This window comes from Sander vitreus, chromosome 2, assembly GCF_031162955.1.
Source record: "Sander vitreus isolate 19-12246 chromosome 2, sanVit1, whole genome shotgun sequence".
Taxonomy (NCBI): Eukaryota; Metazoa; Chordata; class Actinopteri; order Perciformes; family Percidae; genus Sander; species Sander vitreus.
In genome coordinates this window covers 39,071,896-39,097,488 of record NC_135856.1, presented here as the reverse complement: position 1 = coordinate 39,097,488, position 25,593 = coordinate 39,071,896, and the positions used below count along the sequence as shown (strand labels likewise).

The 25,593-nt window shown below is 41.5% G+C and overlaps 1 pseudogene; it reads left to right on the top strand.

Moving 5' to 3' along the window:
- Positions 1–23,763: 23,763 nt before the first annotated feature.
- Positions 23,764–25,593, top strand: part of LOC144529060 (uncharacterized) — a 19,381-nt pseudogene continuing 17,551 nt past the window's right edge.

The window sequence follows — 25,593 nt, the reverse complement described above, 5'->3', positions numbered from 1 at the left end:
TGGAGCCCGGCTCTAAGTGGGTCGTACAGTTTGCCTTGGCTATCAGATGCTGTTTGTTTTAGTCTTTGTCTCACCCTTTTGTGGAAAACAAACGCTGGCAACGTTTAGACTTCAACATGGCTGAGTAATGTTATGTTAATACAACTTTACAAACTGTTTTTTTTTGTCTCTGCAGGCTGTTGTTGGTATGGATTCCTTTCCAAAATGTTAAGTCTATGTACTCATTAGTGTTTGTGAAATTTCTGCTGGAGGTGGGTCTGATCCAGTGTGGGGATTTCCCTCTTCATTTTAATATACTTGATTTATTCCTCAGAGATGGAATTCTCTCCGGTGGGGGCACAGGGTTAGCAGGGTGAATTGCCACTGGAGCAGGTACAAAAAAATGAAATTATCTTGCAAAATTACTCAAAAGTAAGTTTTTTTATTTACCCTTATCTGGATACAAAAGTATCAAATCAACATTGACACTGGTTGTCAGTCAGACCTCTTTAATAGTCATGCTGATAGGTGGCTTTCAGCCTAAAGGCCACTATACACTGTGGGATATGAGCAAGCTTGCAAGTTTATTGCATGTCACACTGTGTGAGATGGGTATCAAAGATTCTTGGATGCAATCTGTTACAGACAAGACAATATTATTTTTAAGGCATGTCAGATTGTGTGATCAATTGTGCGTCATCCATCTCATGTTTTGAAAGTGCAGTGCAGTTCCACACACTTATTTTCTTTATTTAAGACTTTGCAACAAATGTCAGTTACAATGCTGCATCAGACTGACAGAGATTTCATTTCATGACGTTTCAGTGTGGTCTCCCTTATTTGTCCAGCCTTGAGTCTATGTCTTGAGGTTGCTATGCCGGTTGCTATGAGTGGATATAATAATAATAATAATAATAATTAATACATGAGGGTGCGGGGGTTGTGGCAGTGGAGCAGGTCTGTGAGGTAGGAAGGAGCCTGGTTATGGAGGGCTTTGAGGGTGAGGAGGAGGACTTCAAACTGGATGCGTTCAGTGGAGGTTCTGAAGGACAGGAGTGATGTGATCACAGAAACGGGTATGGGTGAGGAGACGGCCAGCAGAGTTTTGGATGTATTGGAGTTTATTTAAGGCTTTAGCAGGTGAACCATAGAGGATGCTGTTGCAGTAGTCAATTCTGGAAGTGATGAAGGCGTGAATCAAAGTTTCGGCAGCAGAGAAGGTGAGTGATGGGCGGAGACGGGCAATGTTTTTGAGGTGATGTGGTTTTTTAAAAGTGAGGTTGCTATCGAAGATGACTCCCAGGTTATAGATGTGTGGGATGGAGACAGGGTGGAGTTGTTGACAGTGAGACCGAAGTTAAGGGTGTTCTTAATGAGGGATTTCAGGCCGAAGACAATCAAGTCGGATTTATTGTAGTTGAGTTGGAGGAAGTTGACTTTCATCCAGGTTTGAATATCAGTGAGGCAGTTGGTCAGGGTGGAGGATGTAGCTGTGGTGATGGATTTGGTAGAAATCATCACATCATCTGCGTAGCAGTGGAAGTGAAGACCATGTTTGCGTATGATATTTCCAAGTGGACGCCTTGTGACAGAGGAGCAATGGAGGAGGTGCAGTTGTTGATGTGTATGAACTGTTGTCTGTTGGTGAGATAGGAACGTAGCTAGAAGATTGTGGTGCCAGTGATGTTGCAGTAGGTTTCCAGTCGGGACAGGAGCAAAAAAAGAGCTCACAAAATAGAGCGTGTTGCCGACACCTGCCAAGCAGCCAAGACTTGATTTGCAACAGCAGGTAAACAAAGCAGAGATAAATAAGCTTGTGGCAGCAGACATAGTGGAGGAAATGTTGTCTGTTTCGACAGTGGAAGCGCCATCTTTCCGAAATATACTGGGCAAAATACAGATAATGAAGAGTGGACGGCCGCCAGTACTTCTTGACAAATTTTGTGCTGATGTTCACAACTTTGTTGTCAGCTCTGTGGTATTAAATATAATAAAAGAGAGATCTTGTGTATGTCCTCATTATATTAAGGGTTTGTGTTGATCTGGGCAGACATGAGTTTAACTTTATATTGTTATTTGGCAAGTAAGTTATGGTGCATCTCAGGTCATGTTATGGTGTAATCCAAAAGTAATGTAACTAGTAGTGTAACTAGTTACTTTCAGCAGTGAGTAATGTAGTAAAGTAAGGCATTACTTTTTAAAAAGTAAATAGTATTGTGTAATCTATTACTTTTTTGAGTAACTACCCAACACTGTTCAGATGTGGAGCGATTTACATGCCTAGTCATTTGTTTTCAATGATAGGCGAGCAGGCAGGTAGGGGGGCGTAGGCAATCGGACAGACAGGCGACGGGACAAGCCAGCGCAATCCTGTGAAACTGTTGCGGTCGTGCTCGTCACACGCACACGCCCACCTGCTTCTTTTTCCTACTAGTGTTGACGAACTGACCGACTTGTGTCACTGAACCGGGAGAATCAAGTGCCATACGTCAATGAACCAACTCACTCCTGTTTATTTATCTCATTCGTACCGTTGTGTGTAGCTGGTATTCTTCTGCTACTGTGTGTGTGTGTGTAGTAATCTAGCTCATTAGCGCCTCCACTGGAGTGGTGGTAGAATCAATCAGGAAATGGGTTACCTAGACCGCGCACCAGGCTACTGAACGAGACCGAATGTAACTGTGCAACTGGCTGCTCGAGTCTAATGTAATCAAGCGGTGTCTTGGTTCTCGGCAAGTTTAGTTATTAACCAAGGCTTGTTTCTGGTGCATCTTAGATGCTTGTGTTCATGGTAATTCACACATTATCGATGGGGAAGTACATCACATACAAATACACGTCATGTTATCTTGGTAGTTATGTTAAGTTAAATGTTAGAGAAGTGAATGTTGCTACATGGTAGGTAGGCTGTCACGAGGAGACCGCGCGCCAGGCTACTGAACGAGACCGTAAGGACCGTAACCGAGGGTACTGCATGAGTCTATATTCAAACGGGTGTCTAGGTTCTCGGCAAGTTTGAGTTATCAACCGATCCCAGAAGCCTTTATGTCTCGTGCATTTTAGAATTGTGTTCATGGAAATTCATAGGCTACATTACCAAGGGGAAAGTATTCTATCACATACAAATACGTAATGTTATCTTGGTAGTTATGTTAAGTTAAATGTTAGAAGTGAATGTTGCTACATGGTAGTTAGACTGTCACAAGGTGGGCGCGCACCAGGCTACCGAATGTAACCGTGGCCAGTGTGTGAGTCTAGTGTCGGTCAGTATGAGTGTAACCGTGGCCAGTGTGTGAGTCTAGTGTCGGTCAGTATGAGTGTAACTGTGGCCAGTGTGTGAGTCTAGTGTTGGTCAGTATGAGTGTAACCGTGGCCAGTGTGTGAGTCTAGTGTTGGTCAGTATGAGTGTAACTGTGGCCAGTGTGTGAGTCTAGTGTCGGTCAGTATGAGTATAACTGTGGCCATTGTGAGTCTAGTGTTGGTCAGTATGAGTATAACCGTGGCCAGTGTGTGAGTCTAGTGTTGGTCAGTATGAGTGTAACTGTGGCCAGTGTGTGAGTCTAGTGTCGGTCAGTATGAGTATAACTGTGGCCATTGTGTGAGTCTAGTGTTGGTCAGTATGAGTGTAACTGTGGCCAGTGTGTGAGTCTAGTGTTGGTCAGTATGAGTGTAACCGTGGCCAGTGTGTGAGTCTAGTGGCCAGTGTGTGAGTCTAGTGTCGGTCTGTATGAGTGTAACCGTGGCCAGTGTGTGAGTCTAGTGTCGGTCAGTGTGAGTGTAACCGGGGTCAGTGTGTGAGTCTAGTGTCGGTCAGTGTGAGTGTAACCGGGGTCAGTGTGTGAGTCTAGTGTCGGTCAGTGTGAGTGTAACCGGGGTCAGTGTGTGAGTCTAGTGTTGGTCAGTATGAGTGTAACCGAGGTCAGTTTGTGAGTCTAGTGTTGGTCAGTGTGAGTGTGTAAATAGTATGTCGAGACCGAATGTAACCGCAACCGCTCGAGTCTAATGTAACCAAGCGGTGTCTTGGTTCCTGGTGTTGGAAGTCAACGCGTGATCACCCCAAGGGCGCGTGAACCGGTGACCGAATCTATTAACTCGGTAGGCCAACCTACGACCGTCCGGTTGAACCGACATACGTAAAAGAGTCGGTTGTCATGATGTGACAAGGGCTGGGAAGATTTTCTTTCACAGAACCGCATAAAAGTAAAGTGCAATATACTTACAATAAACTTCAACAAAGAAAACCTTGCTGTACCAAGTTTTCAGACAATAGGAAACAGAAATAAAGTGCAACACAATGTATTTCTGACAGCAACAAGTGCTACAGTGAGATCAATATGTTTCTATTTCTAAACTGGCCTAAAAATTTCAACAAAGTACACAGTTGCCATACAATGTGTGTTTAAAGTATATAGCCATTTACTAAATGGAAAGGCTGTGATTGGTAGAACAGGCAGCAAAGTGACAACACTCTGATCCAATGGAAAATCAAATCTGTCAGATTGACAGCACTCTAGCACAGTGGATTGGGGGGGCACCTGGGGGGGCCAATCAAATAGACCCGTCCCTCATCAAAAATATTTATTAATTTATTGATTAAATAAGGTAGTGTATCCAAACTTACCTCAATTATAACTTGTCTCCTGCTAGTTGTACTACAGCACTTACTTTAAAAAAATAAGTTAAATTAATAAATATTTTTGTTGTATCTCTTTTCGGTGTTGTAATTTGTAGCCGTCCCTAAGCACTCTTACTGCCCGGTAGCAGTAGCAGCAGAGAGCAGAAGCCAGCAGGTAAATGATATTTAAATAAACTCATGGTGTAGTTACAAACTTTCCAATCCATCGTTTTATGAGTACATAACCTATTTGTACTACTGTAGAAGTTTGGTATCATTTCGGGCATTATTAGTGGGTAAGTAGAAGTAATAAACATTTTTTTGATTTTTATAGTGGTTTATATAAATCAGAAAATATTTCAATCCCTGAGGCAACAACCTTTTTAGACCGTCTGGATCTACCTTAGGTCACAGTCTCAGATCAACTGATCAACTTTCTATAATTAAATCATTACCAGCAAATAAATCTCTAATCGTGACTATAAAATTATTACAAAACTGTAATCGAAGAGATTAGAATTAATTCTCCCAAAATGAATACATTTTAGATCAAACTGGATTCATTAAAGGCCGTCACTCATCTGATAATACTAGACGACTGTTTAACATCATACATTACCTGAACCAGGAAAAAACACCTTCATTATTAATATTTCTTGATGTTGAGAAGGCGTTTGACCGCTTAGAATGGGATTTTCTTTTTTTAGTACTAGATACATTTAAATTAGGCTACAATTTCATTGAATGGATTAAAGCATTAAATGACACTCCAAATGCAACTGTCTGTACTAATAATGTGGAATCTCCCCAGTGCACTTAGGAAGAGGTACCAGGCAAGGCTGCCCTCTCTCCCCATTATTATTTGTTATTGCTTTAGAACCGTTTGCTGAGATGATCAGAATTAATCCTATGATAAAGGGAGTGACCGCAGGCACACAACATCACAACGTTTCTCTTTATGCCGATGATACTTTATTATTTGTTACTGAACCTATGTCAACTTTGCGCCATGTTTTGGCAGATATTCAAACATTTTCTAAGACTTCAGGGTATAAGGTTAACTTACAAAAATCAATTGCTTGCCCTCTTAACGTTCCAAATGAGGAAAATGTTAAGAGAGAATGTCCCGTCTCTTGGTCAGTATATGGTTTTAAATATCTTGGAGTACAAGTGACACCCGTTTTGGACAAACTATTCAAGGGAAACTATAACCCTTTGCTGGAGGAATGCAAAAAGAAACTTCAGACTTGGTCTGCTCTCCCACTGTCTCTTATTGGAGAATTAATGTCATTAAAATGAGTATACAAAACCGTGTTTAAAAGGGGGGTTAGGACTTCCAAATTTTTTATGGTACTACTGGGCTTGCCAAGTTAGAAATATTATAAGTTGGAAGTTGGGAACTAGTTCTCTTTGGGTAGCACTGGAATCACTAACATGCTTTCCATTGGAGATCACAACAATACTGACAAACTGCAGTCCCTGATGAATGTAGAGGGGTTCCCCCCTTTACAAGCCACATTGAAAGCTTGGCAGGACTGTAATAGGTATCTGAACACAGAAGGTCATATAAGCAAAAACTCCCCTATTGCATTTAATCCCGACTTTCTAGCTCTCTCTCAAACTGACTTTCGAAATTGGTCACTTCATGGTTTGAAAACTTTTTTAGATATGGTTGATGAAGACTCTGAAATAAATTAAATCCTTTACTGCTATTTGTGCAGAATATAAATTCCTGTTTTAAATACTTGCAGGTTCGTCACATCATTGTATCTTTACATAAAAAGGGACAACTTAGACTCTATCCCACTGAGCTGGAACAATGTATTATCTCTGCTACTTCACTTAAGTGTAAGATATCTCACTTGTATAGAATTTTGTCTGAAAGTTCCCAGAATTCTTTTTCTTCTTTGAGAACAAATTGGGAATTAGAGCTTAAAAATAAGTTTAGTGAAAAAGAATGGTTAACTCTGTGTACGGAATTGACCTCACCTTTAACTATAAACATTAAAGTTAAGGAAACTAATTATAAATTCCTGTATAAATACTACATAACTCCAGTGAAGCTTAATAACTTTGATCATATAAATTATCCTATGTGTAGGAAATGTGGAACTGAATTAGGAACATTCATGCATTTATTTTGGTATTGTAAAGCTGTTTATTTCTTTTGGGAGAAGATTCATAAAGCAATTCAAGATATGTGTAACTGTACTTTTGAGTTATGCCCTATGTTATATTTGTTGAATTATGATGTGGAAAATAAGTTTCCCTATACAAGAAAATGTGTGTTTACAATGTTTTCCTATTTTGCCAAAAAATGTATACTTACCACATGGATTTCCCAGTCAGGACCCACATTAGATCAATGGCTGGAGCAGATAATAGACTTGTTGCCCATTGAACAAATTACAAGTAAACAGCATTCAAGACTGCAAGACTTCTTATCCACATGGTCTTTAGTACTGAATTATATAAAGACTCTAAAATGATGAATTCACATTGAATAATGGATAACCCACAGACTGTGGTAGAGTAGGATTATTATTATTATTATTATTTATTTCGGGGTTTTTTTTTTGTTTGTTTTGGAGTATGTCTTGTATGTTTAGTTTTTGTGTGTTAAATTGTGAATAAAAAAAAAAACAGTATGGGCTGTGGCATTTTAATTAAGTTAGTTTTAGGTTAATTTAATTGTGCTTACCATCTGTGGCCCAGTTTACATTCTGACATACAATTCTGGTTATCTATCAGGGTGATCTGCATGAAGGTTGACTTTGCATTATTTCCCACGGGACAGTGAATGCTGCACACATTTATTTAGCGAGAACACACGGGCTTGGACAACAAGTACATGGCTTCACAGCTGTGGAGTGTTTTTAAGATCGATAAACGGGTTGTATGTTAACCCTCTGTGAACGGATGCTTCTCATATGACCCAGCAGAGTATCGGGAGCAACAGAGTATCGGGAGCAGCAGAGTATCGGGAGCAGCAGAGTATCGGGAGCAGCGGTAGTACCGGTACGAGCCTGGCCAATAAACGCTATTGAAGGGCAGGTCTTGGCGTGGCCATAGTGAGATTCGTAATATTGCAAGCGGCACCGGGAAAATGTACTTAAGTACAGTAATGAAGTATTTGTACTTCGTTACATTCCACCACTGGCCACATATTGTCAGAAACGAACCATGACGTATGTGGAGAGCTCCCACAGAGGTGCTAATAGCTCTAATTAGCATATGAATAGCAGGGAAACCTCTCCTGGCCAGAGCGCCTGGCCTAATTAGCATATGAATAGCAGCGACACCGCGCCTGTCCAGAGAATGTCTGGCCTGGCTTGAATTTCCTCACTCAGTATTGGCTGAAGCCACTACTTTTAAACAAGAAAAATCACTTGTGATTGGTTGGCAGATCACTACCAACCAATCATATTTATACCATATATAATATCGATCTATATATATATATATATATATATATATATATATATATATATTTATAGATATTATTTATATATTTATTCAAAGCTATTCAGAGCTTTATACACAACAAACACAGGCTACACAACAAATGGTAACTGTTAAAAAAGGTAACTGGCATTCTGTCTGAATTCGGTCTGTTTTGCAGACGTCTGTGGTGCGTTGCCCTGTACTTCTGCTGGCTGCGAAAAGGACGCACAATCCATTCAGCGCACTCTGTCTCGCTTCCAGCAGCTGTAAAAACAATTAATAAAGACAATCAGTACTTCGCGATGCACTGCGTATGGACATAACACATTAAAAATAGTCACCTTGACCAAAACGGATCTATCTTACCCTCTTTCTTCTCGCTGAAGTCTTCACAGCTTCCGCCTGCGATGCAAGATCTGGTTGTTTCTACATGAAGCTCCTGCTTACTGTCTCGCAATTACAGGCAGCTGGAAAACAATTAAATGAGAGTGGTATGAATAAAAATAAAAAAACATAAGTCACAGTAAAATTAAACAAGGAATGAGAAAACAGGAAAAGTTACTTACACACAATGCCTGTGTCATGTATCTGGACTTGCAGACATAGCTCTGAGCAAATAGGTCACGGGCCGGCCTCGTTATGAGGCGAGGTTAGTCTGTAAAAACAAAAAGTACGGTTAAGATCGGTATATTAACGTATCTATTTCCTTATACAGCAGAATGAGAGCATACCCAGTAAGCACACGTACGTCCCCGCGATGTATTGACGATGCAATCAAAATGCGGCGGGGATACGTAGTAGATTGCTCGTTTGCTCACTGGCACGACGTCGCCGGGACGTCGCTGCTCTACATTTCAGCGACATGTAGCCGCTCTCGCCGCGACCTATACATATATACGTCATTCTAACGTATGTTATACATCGTAGAGATGCGTGCTCATATACATCGTTCTAACGTATGTTATACATCACAGAGATGCGGGCTCATATACGTCGTTCTAACATAGGTTATACATCACAGAGATGTCAGGCAGTTATGTTTTCCTGACATACCTTTACTGTTTAAATGTTGATAAAATAAATAATTACATATTACGTATGTAATAAGGGGCCTAATTACAACTTCATAATAAACTATATCTACAGTCCAATGATACCATAGTCTAATCTGTAGAAAATCATAGCATAGTCTAGAAGATGACAAACAATTATTAACATGAAAACATCTTAATCACTCTGTAGGATCGCTGGTATAAACAAGACCAGTAAACTTCTCACTTTTTGCTGAACAAACATTTATTTTATACTATTTAAATTCAATTAACAACATAAAAACATTAACAAATAATAAAAAATTTAAAGAAAAGAACTTGGACATAGCTAGCTATCTTGCCCGGCGGTGGTGGCGCACAGGTGCCAAGGAGGAATTCCTTGGCGGCCTTCTCTGCCTCCGCTTCCGTGGGCATCTGGAGGACCGGGTTTCTCAATGCTGCTGCTGTAAGAAAATTGTTGGATTCGAATTATTATTATTATCATATTATTATTATTTTGTTTTATCTAGTCTTCTCGGTTTTCTATAGAGGTAGGGTAAATATAGTATAGAATGATTTCTGCACAGCAAGTTAATAAGAGACTGGTTTAATTTAGTGGAATATGTTTTTGGAAGAGTACTTTTAAAATCTCCCATCTGAGAGTCAACCGACAGGTGGTGTCATCGCCTACAAGATAGTACAGTCTGGCAATTTGGTCAGGCAGTGAAGACGACCGGCCTGCAGGGGGTCCTTTACACGCGCTCAGCAGGCAAAACTTTCTTCTTTTCGGTGTCCGTCCGACAGAGCAACGTGACGAGCAAATGGTAAGTTAAGTTTAGTTATGTTTAATGTGTTATTAATATTACCAATTACTTTGCATAGCCTGTACAATATAAAATTGATGATTTAAGTAACTTTGTTGATTCAGTTTGCCATTAATGTCACGCAATTAATGGCACGATGCTAAAGTTAGCCCTCTAACGCAAAATGCTAGCTAATCTACTGATGCCATGATGCTCTATAGATGTTGCCATTTTGGGACGATCATCTAACCTGTTCTGACCATAAAGACTCAGAAAATACTTTGTGCTGCTTTTAGATGTTAATGCAAAATAAATAGCAAAAATAAGCGACATCGAATAGCATTTAAAAGAATAGAGGGGTTGAAAGATTTTACTGATAAAAATGAATTGAAATTAATGTGACAAGAAGTGACGTTAATTCTCATTTTAAGCTAACATTAAAGTGACTGCCTGTAGCTTGTGTCAGGTATACAGTATATTTTAGTTAAGTAATTCGTTATATCTCAGTAAGATGCTGAAAACATCACGTTGTGTGTTAGTGGAGGGGGAGACTGCAGTTTTTCTAAATTAGCCAAGTCGGGGCCCCCATGTTTAAACATTTTGTTTTAACATAGCCTAAGGGATACTATTACAATTTTTCACTCTGTCGCCAATTTTAAGAGGTTTGCTTTGCCCCAAATTACAGACATGCATTCGTGATTCGTGGTAAAAACCAAAAATGGGTTTTTAAACCAAATATCTTATCTTGAATTCTTTAACATGAGGATCTCAAGGAACTGCAGTTCAGCTCCGGTTCTGCTTCAGTAACACACACCTAACAAACATCATTTTGAGCATCTTACTGAGACATTACTAATTTTAACTAATAATACAAATATATATTTGTATCAGGAAAGTTAGCCTCCTTAATTTTGTTAGTTTAAAAAGAGGAATTAACATTAACTCTTGTGATATTTAACACATCTGTAACAGTGAAATGTTATTAGACACAGACACGGTATTGATGTGTATATATATATATATTTATACATTGTTAATTGCTAATATATTTATGCTAAAGTTATTACCCGAGCTAGCTCTTTAAACTATATAGCTATTGATTTCTTTGTTGTGGATTGATTTATATTTCCATAGAACATAGTCAACGTATAAGGGATGGAGATTTCAAGCAATAATAGCGTAACATTTCAATATTGAGAGGAACATATTTTACCATTTTATTTCTATCTAACCATTTAACTGTTTTATGCACCTCTAAGTGAACTCAAACATTTAGTAGTGTATTACAAGTTATTCACACACAGGTCACCAAGGCACAGACCCATGTGTCTTTTATGCCAGCTTTCCCTCTTCTGCCACACCAGTTCAGCTGCCCAGCTAGCTGGGGGGCAAAAACCTTGGTGCAAATACGCCAACACGTTTTTCTAATGGTTTGCCCCCCAACCAGTGACAACTTAGAAATCTATAAACAAAAATATAAATTAGGTACAATTCTGAGTGGGACTAGATCTTAGAAAATAGAGAAATGTGGGCATAAATCGAGCGTTGCTAGCTAACTTAATATTATACCATTCCCTGCCTCCTCCCAGCATTTGCCAGTTGCCCGTCCAGGTGGGTGAAGTTGTCCATGGTGATGAAGGGGAAGAAATTCTCCTCCCCCTCATCCATTGGTGGAGAAGGTGGTGGCCGTCTGTCCACCAGGGACGGCACCACGGAGGTAAGGTGCTGCAATTGCAGCTCAATACCCCCAATTTACTCCACAATTGTTTGTTCAACAGCTAGAAAATAATTTGAACAGACATGTGAGATACTTGTGTCTTTGTTACTTTGATTATAAACACACTATTTGTTAATTACATTGTCTTAGTTCTTTACTACATCAACGCTTATTTTTAATACATCCATGTACACAACATGCACAGTTATTATTAATATCTGATAGGTAGGTTTTAACAGCTTACCAGTGCATTGGGCGGCACAAGGCAGCCAGATGAGATGCACCTGGAGTCGCTTGAAGACTGAGGAGCTTGGGAGGTGGGGTTTGCATTTAATGACAGTTTAATTACAGTTTGTAAGACCATAACTTCCTACAATGTTATGTGAGCTTTCAAGTAGAGCTGCAAATTATGTGCATTAACTCAATATTGCCATTGTTATTATTGTGAGCATAAAAGAAATTCTGGAATTACTTGGAGCAATAGGGTGGAAATTCATCCCCTGCCATGTTGAGCTTTCACCTAATTCAATGGGAGAGAGCAAAGGTGAAAAAGTCCATTGTTTGACAACATGAATCAATGAATTTTATTCCAAAGCTGTGAATCAAGATGGCGCCGCAGAGTGGTGACACGGTGTGTTGGTTTGCTCTGTTTCGTTTTGTGTTTTAACTTTGTTTCTTGCGATGGTACCCGGATCTCATTCACCAGTGAAGAGCTCGTGAACTTCAGGGGAACAACACCATCGGACTTATTTCCCACTTTTCTTCTCCCTTCACTGGAAATTTTGGACATTCTGGTCAAAGGTGGGCTCACCTTTGCTCGCGCAGCAAAACGTCGGAGGAGAGGGAAACGGGCCGGTGCGCTGGTGCGTCTCCGCCAGTGAGGATTACACACAGCGTTACCGGGAATATTCCTCTCTAACGTGCGCTTACTGCCCAGCAAACTGGAGGAATTACAACTGCTGTTGGTGAGAAACTTTTCTTCATCTGCTGTTTTGTGCTTCACGGAGACGTGGCTCTGTGGATTAATACCGGACTCTGCGCTGCAGCTGGCAGGCTTCCAGCTTTTCAGAGCGGACAGAGACACGGATCTCTCCGGCAAAACTAAAGGTGGAGGAATCTGTTTCTACATCAACAGCGGCTGGTGCAACGATGTGACAGTGATCCAGCAGCATTGTTCTCCTGACCTGGAATATTTCATCATAAACTGTAAGCCTTTTTATTCACCCCGTGAGTTCCTCTCATTCATTCTGGTCGGTGTTTACATCCGCCGCAGGCCAACGTGCAGGACGCGCAGCGTATGCTCGCCGACCAGATACTGTGTGTAGAGCGGACCAACCCGGACTCCCTAGTTATTGTCCTTGGAGACTTTAACAAAGGAAACCTCACTCACGTACTACCTAAATACAGACAGCATATTAAATGCCCGACCAGAGAGGAGAACATTCTGGATCACTGTTACACCACAGTAAGGGATGCTTATCACGCCGTCCCCCGTGCTGCACTGGGACTATCTGACCACGTCATGGTCCACCTGATCCCTGCCTACAGGCAGAAACTAAAGCTCTGCAAACCTGTAGTGAGGACATCAAGGAAGTGGACCAGTGAGGCTGTGGAGGATCTCCAGTCGTGTTTGCCTACAGAGCCAATAGGTCTGTAGACGATGCAGTCAACCTGGCCCTCCACTACATCCTCCGGCACCTGGACTCCGCAGGAACCTACGCCAGGATCCTGTTTGTGGACTTCAGCTCTGCCTTTAACACCATCATCCCCACTCTGCTCCAGGAGAAACTCTCCCAGCTAGGCGTGCCTGACTCCACCTGCAGGTGGATCACTGACTTCCTGTCTGACAGGAAGCAGCATGTGAAGCTGGGGAAACACGTCTCCGACTCACAGACCATCAGTACTGGATCCCCCCAGGGCTGTGTTCTTTCTCCTCTGCTCTTCTCCCTGTCCACCAACAGCTGCACCTCCAGTCACCAGTCCGTCAAGCTTCTGAAGTTTGCGGATGACACCTCCCTCATCAGACTCATCTCTGATGATGACGAGTCCGCCTACAGGTGGGAGGCTGACCACCTGGTGACCTGGTGCAAGTAAAACAACCTAGAGCTCAACGCTCTAAAGACAGTGGAGATGGTTGTGGACTTCAGGAAGAACCCAGCCCCACCTGCCCCCATCACCCTCTGTGGCTCCACAATTAACACTGTGGAGTCTTTCCGCTTCCTGGGAACTACCATCTCCCAGGACCTCAAGTGGGAGCTGAACATCAGCTCCCTCGTCAAGAAAGCACAACAGAGGATGTACTTCGTGCGGCAGCTGAAGAAATTCAACCTGTCAAAGACAATGATGGTGCACTTCTACACAGTCATCATTGAGTCCATCCTCACATCCTCCATCACCATCTGGTACGCTGCTGCCACTGCCAAGGACAAGGGCAGACTGCAGCGTGTCATTCGCTCTGCAGAGAAGGTGATTGGCTGCAATCTGCCGCCGCTCCAGGACCTTTACGCCACCAGGACTCTGAAGCGTGCTGGAAAGATTGTGGCCGACCCCTCCCACACAAACTCTTTGAGCCACTCCCCTCTGGCAGGAGGCTGAGGTCCATCAGGACCAAAACCTCACGTCACATGAACAGCTTTTTCCCCTCCGCCACTAGCCTTATTAACAAGGCCCGGAAACCACCCTGACTCTCCACCTTCATGCCACTGTTCTCTCTCTGCTGTAATGCTCTTTATTTTTTATTTATATCTTTATTTATTCTTTATTTTTAACTTAATACATACTGTGTAAATATACTTATACTTATATTGTTTGTACCTATACTTATATTGTTTAATATTCCATCTAAAGAATGTGTGACGTGCACCAACAACACCAAAAAAAATCCTTGTATGTGTTAAAAAACGTACTTGGCAATAAAATCTTTCTGATTCTGATTCTAAAAACCTTTCTGAATAACCCTAAAAATTGTTTTCACAGAGCTTACCAGTGGGCATGGGCAGGAGGTTATTTGCAGCCTCATCTGTCAAACTGTTCCATGGAGCCATGGCAGAGGATATGACAGCAGGTATGTCATCTGTAATGTAGCCAAGATGATATGTCAAGGTAAGTCAGTACTCACATAGGGCACAAGGTTCAACTGCACTGCTGGGTGTTGAAAATTTGAGCTGTGGTCACACAAATCAGTCTGTGCATCCCAAACGATGATGATGACTTTATCGTGGAGTTGTTTGCCTAATAATTTGTTTGTACAGTGTAGTTATTGCTGGTGGTAGCAGAGGCTAGACGTACTACACATACTTCTGCTACTATTAAATAAAGCTTTTCTTTTGATACTGTTTCCGACAGCGTACCACAGGGCATTGGTGGAGGGTTGTGGTCCGCCTCATTTGGCCTGTCCTGGCCTGCTCCAAGCTGAGTCATTGCTAAAAAAAAAGACAGCTTTATTTAGTATACTTTATTGTAACTCAAACATTAAAAGCTGACTAGTACAAGTTTTCTGTATGTAATACGCTACACCTGCAAAAAATAACTATCCAACTTTTTCACTGTTACCTCTCTGGGTTTTCTCCCAAAGGAGTGGTGGTGGTGGTGGAGTTGGTGCTGGTGGCTGAGCCCTTGCAGCCTTTTTCATTTTGGGTTTAGGTGTAGGAGGCTCTGTGTCTGACATCTCTTCGGACGACAGAAATGAGTTTTATCAACAGATTCATAGCAAGATAATACACAATGTTTAAAGGAACACGCCGACTTATCGGGACTTTAGCTTATTCATTGTAACCCCAGAGTTAGATAAGTCCATACATACCCTTCTCATCTCTTTGCGTGTTGTAACTCTGTCTGACAGCCAGGAGCAGTAGGCTAATTGGAACGGTTACCTCCAGGATCTGTGCTAAGCTAGGCTACCGGTGGGGTCGCCAGACAGAGTTACAACACGCACGGAGATGAGAAGGGTATGTCTGGACTTATCTAACTCTGGGGGTTACGGGGAATAAGACAAAGTCCCAATAAGTTGGTGTGTTCCTTTTAAATGTTTTATAATAATGCCAAACATACTTTGATTTCCTCTTTGAGGGTTCTGTGTCCGAATTTAAGTCAGATGTCTCACAAGACCTCTTCCACTTCTCCACAATATTGTCAAAAGAATCTGAGGTGAAAAAAAGCTTATTTCCTATCATGTCATTTAGGGCATATGTTATTTTTGGTATACTAATCTGTCTTATATGTATTACCAGTTTCGAAGAGGACTCGGACCCGGTGCCGGACCCAGCCTTTGTCCGGCTGTGGAGGCTCCATTTTTGTGACGCTTCTCAGAAGCCTTGTCCTGTCAGTAAATGGAGGCCACCAGGCTTGGCCATCCTCCATCCAATTTTTGGCAATGGGAGCCGTCTCCTTATGCTCCTCAAATTCTACTATCAGGTACATTTTCTATAATATGAAACAATGACAAAAAAGAATCCAGTACATATTTTTACACATTTCTGTACTATATTTATCTTGTATAAAATTATAAGAGACATGTGTAGACAACAGGCACAAGCACAACGAAACTATGAACAGTTTTGTGCATGTGAGGATAACAAGGATGATTTTGAAAAATCACACAGACAATGGAGGCAGCAGACCAACAAGCTGCAAAGATGGAGAACTTGACTCAGAACGCAGTGGAGAAGAGACATGCAAGAGGTAAGTGCAAAACGGTAAGACACAGGTTCTTCATAACTCAGAATTGGTGAGTGAGGAGCACAGAATGAAGTGTTACCGGTGTGGGCGTGAAGGGCACATCAGTCATAAATGCACAATAGCAAACAACTAACTGCAACAAAAGACAATTTGATATGTGAAAAACAAAGGCACACACAAAGAAACCAGTGGCCGTACAGATGATCATCTATTTACAGTCAATGATAGTGCCAATGATGGGACACTAACAGTACTGGTAAAGGATCAGGTTGATAGAGGATGTGTGTGATATTGAGACTGAGCCAAAGTTTTAACAGCTAAAGTCCAAAACTACAATGAAACTATAGTGGCCAGAGAAGCAAGTCAATCAATTCGGCTTAACAATACCACTCCATGTGAAAGGGATTTTTGATGGCTGACTTTAAAGCAAGTGAGAAGTCATACAATGTCACTGCAAAAATCCAAGCGATCGCGAGCTGTAGTTCCAATGAGTCAACCTGTAGGGGGACCAAAGCTGGAAAAGTTGGAATCCTCACTGCCTGCCTGCCTCACGCTTCATTGCCATCCAGAAGCTACACATCCCAAACTCCCCCTCTTTGCACAATTAAGTTTGACTTAATCTCTAACTGCTATCTGCCTCTGTGTGTGTTGTCTCTGCGTTTTGGGTGAAACGGCTAAGCTAACAGAACGATCTGGCCATGGACCCTGCAGAGACACCACACGTGGCAAAGGAGGATGGCGTTCAGCGTGCCATTCACTCACAGGGAGTCCTGTTAGGTCAACATGACCAATTAATCCCCACGTTACTGGACAATAATCAACAGTTATTAAATCAGGTCTCCCAGCTCACATCTCAAGTATCTGCTCTGTCTGTTACCAGGTCTCCAACTCTCCCTGCTCCTCCATTATCTGTTTCCCATTCTGTTTCTTCAGACATGGCCTCTGCTCTTGCGCTTCGGGAACCCCCAGTTACCGCGCCTGAGCCCTTCGCAGGAGAATTAAATAAGTGCCGTGGATTCCTGCTCCAGTGTGGTTTGGTTTTCCAACAAAAGCCCCAGTCATTTGCCACTGAATCGTCCAAGGTACATTACGCAATGGGGTTGCTCCGGGGCAGAGCGCTGGTCTGGGCAGAGGCTGTTTGCACTAACTGCCAAATGACGGAATTGTCTTTTGATGATTTTTCTTCTCAATTAAGGACAGTTTTTGACCATAACGGTAACGCGTCTAAAATAATTTTGAAGCTGAAGCAGGGTACGGATAGCGTAGCAGAGTATTCGGTTGCTTTCTGGACTTTAGCTGCGGATACTAAGTGGAATGAGGAAGCGCTTAAGGGAGCGTTTTTGTTTGGTTTCCCTTGCAATCAAGATTGATAACAGGTTGCGTGAGAGGAGACTGGAAAGAGGTAGTCGGGCTCACACCACGGGAAGGGCTCCCTCTCATCCTAACACCCGGTCCTCACCACCTCTGGGACGTTTTTCACCCTCTTCAGTTTCCTTGGTCCGGGAGCAGGAGGAGCCAATGCAACTTTGCCATGCTCGATTGTCCCCAGCGGAGAGAAGTCAACGTATGCAGGCAGGTGAGTGTCTGTACTGTGGTGACGCCTCCCATTTTCTCTCGTGCTGTCCTATTCGGCCAAAAGACAAGGCTCGCAAGTAAGGGTGGGTCTACTTGTGAGCCCTACCTCAGTTTCTGTACCCACAGCTCCCCGCCTAGTAATCCCTGCTTCGCTCCTGTGTAAAGATCTGTCCCTGCCTTTATCTGCCCTTATAGACTCCGGTGCTGAGGACAATTTCCTCGACCACAATCTGGTTCAACAAGCTGAGATTCCCCACTAAGCCCCTGCCAACCCCTATCAGTGTGGCTACTATTGATGGCCGTTTGTTCGCTAACATCACTCATCAAACCATCCCCGTTACACTCATGTTGTCTGGCAATCACATCAAAATCATCAGTTTCAAAATTGTGTCCTCAGCCTCCACTCCACTTATCCTCGGTTTCCCCCTCCACAACCCCCAAATCGATTGGCAACGTCAAAAGATTCACAGTTGGAGCAACCACTGCCACTCTGTCTGTCTCGGTTCAGCTGTTCCCCCTTCTGAGAGGTCCCCTGCTTTCCCTGTGAAACCCTCGGATTTGTCATCTGTTCCTGAGGAGTATCTGGATCTTGCTGAGGTTTTAGCAAGGAGAAGGCGCTTTCCTTGCCGCCCCATAGACCCTATGACTGTGCTATCGAGCTGCTGCCAGGGGCTCCCTTTCCATCTAACCGGACGTACAACGTGTCCTGGCCCGAAAGAGAAGCCATGGAGACCTACATAGGTGACTCACTGGCAGCAGGCATCATCCGCCCTTCATCGTCCCCTGTCCCCAGGTTTCTTTTTTGTTGATAAGAAGGATAAGACCTTACGTCCCTGCATTGACTATCGTGGATTAAATAAAATAACAGTCAAAAATACCTATCCACTGCCTTTCATTAACTCTGCCTTTGAACCCCTTTAGGGCGCCACGTGTTTACTAAACTCGATCTACGAAACGCCTACCACCTCGTTAGGATCCGGCAGGAGGACGAGTGGAAGACGGCTTTTAACACCCCACTTGGACCCTTCGAGTACCTCGTCATGCCTTTCGGGCTCACTAATGCCCCGGCAGTTTTCCAGGCTATTGTATGGTTTTTAATCGATTTGTGTTCGTCTATCTAGATGATATTTAGATTTTTTCAAAGACCCCTGAAGAAAGTGAGAGAAAGAAAAAGGAGAGGTCGCAGTTTGGACGATGACTACCTGGTTGAGACTGTGTGTGTGTGCATCCTCGAGATCTGACCACACACAAACACACATAGCAGAGCTACCCACACCCATGTTTTTACTGTTGCTTAATTAAATAAAACATCAAAATAGAGAAGTTGTCTCCGTCCGTGTTTTAAACAGACACACTTTAAATACAGTCCTAATCTAGTCCTCACTAACACGGGCCCAGTAGTAACTACATGAAAACTTCACTGTTGTTGCATGAAATGTCGTTTGTGTTTAGCCTACATCATCAGTTTCTATTATGTGAAACAAGAGGCCAAGCCAGCCTGGTGGCGAAGCTGCAGACAGATGCTCCTCAACAGTGAGCTCCCCAGCAGTCAGCTCCCCCTGCTGTTCATAAGGTGCCGCTGCACCCCTTTTGTTTCAGACCCTCCCACCAGCCTTTGGGCCACGCGTCCTCATTTACATTGACATGTGTCAAGTCCAAATGAAAAGCCAATATTAAATCGAAATTGAAAAGCCAAATGTTAAATTGAAATAGAAAAGCCAAATGTTAAATTTAAATTGAAAAGCCAAATATTAAATCCAAATGGAAAAGCCAAATGTTAAATTTAAATTGAAAAGCCAAATATTAAATCCAAATGGAAAAGCCAAATGGAAAATTCAAAACAAAATAATTTTTAGGGCTGCGGCTATCGATTATTTTAGTAATCGAGTATTCTACCTATTATTCAGTCGATTAATCGAGTAATCGGATAAGAAATACTTTTGTTTTATTGAAGAGCAATAATAAACAATAGTTTGGTTAAACTTTCGGAAAAAGCTACATTTTTGTTGCCTACATTGCTTACAATATCGTCTCTCAAAAAACTAAACATATGAAGTGCATTTAAGTGCCATATTACATTGTAAAAATTTTAAAGAAAACATTTTCTGAAATGACATCAACCTCACAGTAAGGCATACATTAAAAATACACAAACATGACCTTAGGTTTTGTAACTTAACTATCAGAACTACAAGTTTCATCCTGAGACTGATCTGTATATAGGCCTGTATGTAAATATATGTATATGTAAATATTAATTATCTTCTATCTATTTTAATTTATAAATAATATATAAATTAAAATAGATTGAGCTCTGTTACACTTATGCTAGTAGATTGTTGATCAGCTGTTTCTCCGTGAAGAGAGAGAGTGAGAGAAAATGGTGCGCAACAATCAGCTGTTTCTCCGACGGGATAATCAACACGTCGGCTCTTTAGATCAAATTGTGGTCACTGCTGTGTATTTTCTTGTCTTTGCTAGTTGTTGTGTTTGGTGTAGTTTCATCGTCCATACAACTCCGTGATTTACTTTTGTCGCGTCCTCTTCGTGGAATGGATGAGAAATGTTTTCTGTTGAGATGCTGAAGCATTGACGTCGTGCTATTATTGTGGTAAGCTAGTTCGGTTTCTCAGTAGACACACTGTACAGAGTTCTTGTTTTAACTACGTTTGAACTGATTCCAAACTTTGGACACTTTCTGTAGTTTTCTCCAGCCTGTCTCTTCTCTTAGCCCCGCACTATTTACGCTCTGGCATGTGCCACCCGCAGACTTAGCAGCGTCTGGTGTGCGACAATAATAATGATCCGTGTGGAAACACCGTCCGTCAGCAATACAACGTTGGTAACATTGATTTAACAAAGCTTTGAGGCAAATCATTTTGCATCGAGGATTTTTTGTAATCGAATTATTCGAGTTATTCGAGGAATCGTTTCAGCCCTAATCATTTTACATATCAACTTTGCTTTTTCTTTTTTCAATTTAATTATGGCATGATTTTTCCTAGTAGCGTAGTCAAATAATAATATTTTTAATTTGATCTCGCTTCGTTTTCTCTTTGGACTTTCAATTGAATTATGAATAAATATTTCCTCCATAGGTAGCAGGCAGTAGTGATGAGGGATTAACAGCAGTTACAGTACAATCTGACTGCCTTCTTGAAAATGCAGACTATTCTCCATGTATCCACGAGGGCAACACAGGAAATCATTGAGCATATTGATCAATTGTTTTCACTGTCAGAAACAGTTTTCAGAGAATCTCTAATCAAAATACTGGGAAAACACAACTGCCCCTTTACTGACACACTTGTTAATGAGATTGTCCAGGCAGTTTCAGAGAGTAATATTTTGTATAAATCTGTTACCTCTGAAGGACCACTGTCAACAGCAAAGAGGAGAAAGTCATATTATGAGGCTAAGTTTCCATTTGCCAAGCCTGTAGAGTACCTTATTGAGTCGTCACAGCGTACATTTATGTATGTGCCCATTCACACATCGTTGCAGTTGTTGTTGAAAAAAACAGATGTACTTGAGAAAGTCCAAGAAACCACCTCACAGTTGCCTGGATAGTATTCATCATACTGTGATGGCTCCTACTTACAGGAAAATGAACTTCTCTCAGATGAGGGTACAAAATTATCAATAATTCTTTATGTTGATGATTTTGAAATTGCAAACCCTCTAGGAACATCAAAAAAAAAATACACAAAGTATGTGCAGTTTATTGGACATTAACTAACCTGCCAGTAAAGTATCGCTCAGCACTCCACTCTACTCAGCTGGCTCTTTTGTGCAACTCAAATGATGTTCAGATGATCAGTTTGGATATGAAAAGTTTTTGCACCTCTCTTGAGTGACCTAAAAACTCTTGAGAAAGAAGGTGTTTACATTGAGACATTTGGTCACTGTCTCAAAGGCACAGTGTACTCTGTTGCGGCTGATAACCTTGCTGCCCATGGGCTAGCTGGTTTCAGTGAGAGTTTCAGGGCTACATATTTTTGCAGATTTTGTCTTGCCACCCAGACAGATATGCAAACATCAAATGCAGTCACTGGTAGTTTTGAGATGAGAACCAAAAATCTGCATGATAACCTTGTTCAAGAAATGCACAACAATGACAGTGAAGAGAACTATGGTGTAAAACACAGTTGTGTTCTCTCTGACCATCTCTCATATTTCCATCCTGTCACAGGATTTCCACCTGACATCCTTCATGACCTGTTTGAAGGTGTGGTGCCTGTCGAGTTGGCACATTCTTTGAAGGATTGATTGCAAGGAAGTATTTCATTTTGGAAGAGCTGAATAGGGCAATACTGTCATTTCCCTTCCAACATTCTGATAAGGTTAACCGCCCTCACCCAATTCCTCAAAGTTTTGCCACTGAAGGAACAATTGGTGGGAATGGGCATGAGAACCACGCTCTGCTTAGACTGCTACCTGTTCTCATTGGCGCCAGAGTCCCTGAAGGGGACATATTCTGGGAGGTGCTAATAGAATTAAAAGATGAAGTTGAGCTTGCCATGTCTCATACTTTCACAGATGATACCATTCAGTACATGGCCTGTAAGATTTCAGATCACAGGCAGCTGCTTCAGTAAGTATTCCACAACTTACGATTACGGCCAAAGCATCATTACATTGAGCATTATCCTCATCTCATAAAGTGCTTTGGTCCTCTGCTGCATCTGTGGACAATGAGATTTGAGGGGAAGCACAAAGTCTTCAAGGCAGTTGCTTGTGGCACTCATAACTACAAAAATGTGTTGAAAACTTTGGCAGAGAGACACCAAAACATGATGCCATTCTATTTGTCATCGCCAAGATTTTTCAAGCCACCAGTACAGACTTCAGAAGTGGAGTCTGTTTTTGTTGAGTCATTGCCTACTGATACACATGCATTAATATCAAGCATCACAGACAGCAGCAGTGTATATGGCACAAAACAGGTTACTATTGAAGGCACAACTTTTGTGACTGGCATGTTTGTTTGCACTGTGGCACATGCTGCCTTGCCTGTGTTTAAAGAGATCAGAAACATATTACTTATCAGAAATGACATCTTCTTTCTACGGAAAGACTATGAGGCCTGGTATGTTGAGCATTTGCGGTCATATGAGCTAACAGATCATAAAAGCCAGGGCCATACGGTGAAATCTGCATGTCAGCTAACTGACCAAATGCCACTGTTTGCTTACAGGGTATCAAGCAAGCTAATTCTCACAACTAAGCATTTCATTCCAGTGTCCTAGTAAGAGAGCAGCACATCCCCAGCCTTCTTCTCAGGGACCTGAGGGAGGTTAAAAATCTGCCTGGACCTTCAATAAACACTAGTGATCACCTTAATGGACACACTGGACAACATAATTAAAGGTAATGTCTATTTTCCACTGTGACCCATGTGTCATAACAAAGTTTAATACATGCAATGTGGTGGTTTATTGTCTCTGAGTACACTTTGGATATCCTAATTATACCATACTCTGTTTTAAAATGTTTAACCAGTAGTTTGACATTTTGGGAGAGTCTGATGTTTAGATTGTTACCACACTCTTGTCTGTATGTTTAATGAAGCTACAGATAGATAATGTGTTGGTGGTCTAGGCAGCTAGTGAAAAACAGCGGCAGCACCTGGAGTAGCTCTGTCTGTTTTATGTTACAGGTTTCCCTAACATTTAACATTTGTTGAGCCAGATCTCAGTTCAACCAGCATAGACGATACAGTGTTGCTGTCTGATAACACAGATTCACCAGAGCGTCTTTGCCGATGGCCAGAGAGCTTTGTTATTCCAACATTCTCCTACGAGGTAGAGCATGCTCTAAGAGAGGGCAACTCTGCATTTGTCAAAGAGGGGAAACATACTGGAAGGAATGGCTGCTGAAATGTACAAGCATAAAGCATATCCTAGTACTAAAAATATTGTCATGGCTGCAGAGGCTCTAGTGAGCAAACACCCCTGTCTAAAAGAAAAAGGTTCCAAAACGGGGTATGAGGGTTGGAAGAACAGCCTGCGCTTCAAGATGGGCAACTACAGGACCAAACTGAGCAGGGCTGGCATTAAGGATGTGGCTGTGAATGCGGGAAAGCGCAGCAGGACCTATCCAGAAAGTGTAGCATCCAGGGCCAACATCAAAAGACCCAGAAGAGGAGAAATAAACTTCCTGCCCAATTATCCCCAAGGAGAAACTAAGGACACACTGGAGAACCAGAGGCTTGAGATGGTGGAGCAGTTCAAGAAGACAGTGATTGATAGAGACATGATTATGATCCATCAACATATGCATATACAAGACACATATTGTCAAAGTCATGATTGCAGCACTGTTTGATCTGGATAAAGAGCTTAACATTATAGTTGTATAGTGTTAATATGGTTTGTCTATGTGTCTAAAGTTGTTTTCCCTTACAGTCTTATGTGGCTTAAAGTTAATGAATGATGCAAGTTGATTAAAAAAAAACAACAACTTGTGTTTTTGTTTTCTATGCAGCTCTACAGTGAATTCCACAGGATCACCAATCAAAATCTACCGTATTCCTTCTTTGCTGCACTTGACAAGTACACACCTCAGCTGATGAAGCTCTACAAAAACAGGAAGAATGGAAGTTTTGGTGAAAAGATGCAAGACGTTTTGATGGCATATGAGGAACAGATAAACATTTTTATGTGAACGGAACTGCAGACCCTAACGTGCATACCTTGTCTTTGTTTGTGCAACAGGATAAGAACAACGTCACTGCAGCTCGAACAGCAGCCCTGGCCGGCCTACCACTGTACTTAAAGGAGGATTCATCAGAGGTCTTCAAAACCTGCAAGGTATTTTTGTATTCTCCTTTTCCTTTTTTCATAGCTCAATACCTTCATCTATTTTGCAAAGAGAAATCACTGAACATAAAAATTTGAAACTGCCTTCTGCTGCATTGTGTACCCTGTTGGCTGCCTTTAGAGCAATTCTCAAAATTACTTAATATTTGCTGTGTAGTGTGACAGAGCGTTAAAAGGATGCTAGGGTCTTCCACTTAATGAAATGGTACTTGTCTTTATTCTGAAGTAGCCTTAAGTAAACAATAAGAATGAGATTGGACAAAATAATTAATTAAATAGTTAAGTTTATTTTATATGAGCCCTCTGGTTGTATTGCGGATTTCTCTTTTTTTATTAAGTCTGGCCAGAGTTGTTCATCAACACTATATAATTTACAGTCAGGCAGAAATACTTCTAAATTCTATAATTCAATTATATAAATATGGTTGACCCACATGTGAGTCTTGTATAAAAGTTGGTCAAGATTTTTAAAGACTATACTTTAAGTGGTGTTCAGGTAAGAAAAAAAAAAAATATATATATATTTATATATATATATTTAAAATGTGCATAAAAATCAGGTCTCATCACGGACAGACACATTAAACAAATTATCTGTTTCCAAATTTGTAACAGAAGTTAAAGGTTTATAAAATAACCCCTAACCCTAACCCTAACCCTCTTTGTATTTAGTTTGTGCGTTTCTAAACTCAGAATGCTTCTACATTAAGTCCAGATCAATGGGTTTGAAATGCTCAGGGTAGCTTTGATAATGTCTTGAAGCAGTTAAAAAAAGAGGAAACCTTATCTGTAAACCGATCACTTTATCAGATATTCTGAGCTAAACCTTGGTAACAAGTGAAGACCCAGACTAGACATATGCGCGAAAAATCATGATTTATCGTAAACTAGGGCTGCACAATTGGCTTCCCACGATCAAATTCACATGATC